We start from the raw sequence: 3,453 nt of genomic DNA on the forward strand, positions 1-3,453 counted from the left end.
ATAAATGGTGATACCGATATGGATCACCCGAAATCCGATACCGATACCTCAAACCATGAGCCAAAGTAGCCAAACCGGGGTACTGTTTCTGGATTGTAGTTGTTTTATCCATGTGGGTATGCTGCCAATTTCATCTCTCTCACATGGGCCATGGCAAAAAGAAATTAAAAGAACATAGAAAGGTCTTTGATCTTATAATGGATTAATGGAAAGAGTAGCTTTTAGGGCTTTAAGCCTACCTGACCTCTCACGTCATGTCCTTCACTTAACTCATTACTCATGGGTCATGAGTTCAAAGAAACAACTATTGTAGTATGGGGGGGGGGGGGTGTAAGGTGATGCTGGTCCTTTAAAACTTTTGGATTAGAGGCTGAGGCTCCATTATAGACTATTAGACTATAAGAGGCAGAGTGGAAACTTTGTTTTCCTTTGCTCATGGCATGGGCCATGGCGGCCACACACTCTTTCAACACCTAAGGTCTGTGAGTGAGAGTGAGAAAGAGAGAGAGAGATTATCTTTTCAACTAACGCATCACACTTTGTATGAATTTTCCAAAGATGTCTTGGCATTTAAGAACACTTGGGGCCAACCAAGTAGAGCCCATCATTGATGGAATTGGGTTTTGGCATAAGAAAATCTCTTAAAAGGTCGGGCCCCATTGAGTTGTTAAATAGAGCACCACCACAGTGGAAGCTGTCACTACAGAGCATTGGTAGCTCCGGAGTGTGAAAGTGCTTTGCTTTCTTACCTGCTTTTGCTGCAAATTTTGAATGAGAAGTTTATCCAATAATACTATTCAAAATCAAACCTTAGATATTGTTGGAATTTTAATTGTTTTTAAAATTAAAGATTTAAAATACGTTTTTGTTGAGTTTGTTAGAGGGTTGAGTCTTTTTCTAATAGAACTCTTAAATAGCCAATGGGTGTCTATTGGAAGACTGTTTGAGTGGCTAACAAACAAGTCTTATGGGAAAAGACATGTTTTGGGGCATGTATTTTGGAGATATCCTTTGGTGGTGTCTCTTCCTCTCCTAGATAAAGAGATGAGGTCTTGTTCATTCTCTAACAATTATTTTTGAAAACATCCTTAGAAGCAATTTTAGTTTATGTTTTCTTTTCTATCGTAGTCTATCAGTGTCGATGAGTTAATGAATACAGGCTTTGGACTCCCTTTGTAATCAAATTTGGAACTGCAACCTAAGTGATTAGATAGTTGTTTTTATCTTGGATGTATAGATGCATGGTCAACCCGGATTGCAGAATTGGGACGCATCTAAAAACCTTAAAGAGAGCATCGTTTGATGCGACTCAACTCAATCATTTATTGTTCGGCTTACACAAGAGGATGTGTATTGGTGTACTAAAAACCTATGTGATTAGAGAGTTGTTTTATCTCGGATGTATAGATGCATGGTCAACCTGGATTACAGAATTGGAGCATCTAAAAACCTTAAAGAGAGCATGGTTTGATGCAACTCAACTCTGCCATTTAACTCTACCATTTATTGTTTGACTTACACAAGAGGATGAGTATTGGTGTACTTCTTTTTACAAGGATATTCCAGAGCCATACTACTTGTCATGCTAATCAGATAAGTCCTTATTCATTTATTATATTTCTAGTGTTATACTTTCTGCCCATTTTATTTCATTCCTACAGATATAATGATAGGACCGAGTTTCCCATTAGACGGTGAAGAGAGAATCTCTTAATCCACCGATTTTGATGGTTTGGTTGTCTTTGGGGTTAGTGTCACAGGCATTCCAAACTTTGTGCAGTAGCAACAAGAGGGAATAATGGCACCCTAATGTAGGGATGCTAAACCCTAATCCGATCCGGTGAAAGTGGCCCGAATCGATTTGGAGTGGGGTATTATTGCACACCTGAAACCAAACAAAATTGAAACCGGATAAAAACCAGATTGAAATAAGAAACAAAGCAATATAATCCAATTAGAACCCAATACCAGCACGAAACTCATTAAAAAACCGATTCAACCTGAACCAACCGATTGATACTCTACCCTAATGTCTACATTCTATTCACCCTAAAGGTAAAGAAAAGCTTTTGCCATAATCTTACAAGCCTTCATTTAACTAAGGCAAAAGGTTACACGCACGGTCATACACTCAGCACAATCCTGTCTCCCTACAACAGAGGAGGTCAAAATGACAAAAAAAACACCCCATGTTTGACGAATTCGTAATCAACCCCCCCCCCCCCCCCTCATGCGGTCGTGCATGAAAACCTCCCCTTTTAACTAATATAATTTGTCATCGCAAGGCCAGTCACATTTAAGTATCTATATAAGATAAGCTTCAACCTTGTTTACCCAAAAACAAAAGAAGATAAGCTTCAACAAATTTTTTTTTAGGTGAGGGTGGGAGTGAGGGGATGTCACAAACAAAAATAACTAATTCCATTTGTTAACTATAATATCCAATTGCTTATTTGGTAAGGCGTTACCAAGCTAGTCATCACATTCAAGTTATTGTTACAATTTTCAAATATTTTTAACGGTATTGGAATAGCATTGCTACGTCTAGTTGATGTCGTTTTCAAAGTCTCCTAATACTATTATACTTACTCAAATTAAGAGGTGGTTATAGTCCAGACTCGAGACAGTGGTGTGCAAGCAGACCGGGCCATGTTAGAGAACTGATAATTTTCGAACCAAACTTAAACCCAAGCCCAAACTGTACTGCATCGTGCGGTGATGCAGAGGCCATGTGGCACAACAGACCCCACATGGTACACATGTCCTCTGCAACCACCGTACGATGCATTACAACACCGTGTTGTAACAAGAGAGGATAAAAATTTCCCAACTTACACCTCTACTTAACACCCTAGATTGACATTCTAATTTAATAATTTTTATAAGAGAAAAAGAACCCTCTTCTTTTTAATAATAAGATTCCATTTCCATAGATTAATCATCGTCTATTTTAATATTAAGTTCATTAGAGTATAATGAAAGCACTACGTACCAACTATAGTACGTATATTCATAGCAGGCAAAAGAATGTTGTCTGGTCGTGTGGCTCGTGTTGATATAGGAACACACAAAATTACCACCTTAATCCCCCTTAAATAAAAATTTTCATCCATGTTGATACCCTTGCGTGCACTCTCATTGTTGGCCCCCATGCTGGTGGGTGCAAGGGGCCACGCAACCAAACAGCAATCTCTTGTCCATTCATTACATAATAACTTAAGACAACTCCCTCCCAAACCAAACTTGCAAGCCATCTGATAGGATATCCCATCAACTGTCTTGTGATTTTTTTGGTGTTCCCTTGTAGCAAGTCCTTTGCTGACTGCACATCAAGTGATCAAATGAAACAATTCACTGGATGGTTACATTTAAAAAAAATAAAATTTGACAACTATGATCTATAGTGTATAACATCCGTAAGTCAAAAAAAGCATATCAAGAAATGTGAGATAG

Source organism: Telopea speciosissima, chromosome 9 (assembly GCF_018873765.1).
Source record: "Telopea speciosissima isolate NSW1024214 ecotype Mountain lineage chromosome 9, Tspe_v1, whole genome shotgun sequence".
Lineage (NCBI taxonomy): Eukaryota > Viridiplantae > Streptophyta > Magnoliopsida > Proteales > Proteaceae > Telopea > Telopea speciosissima.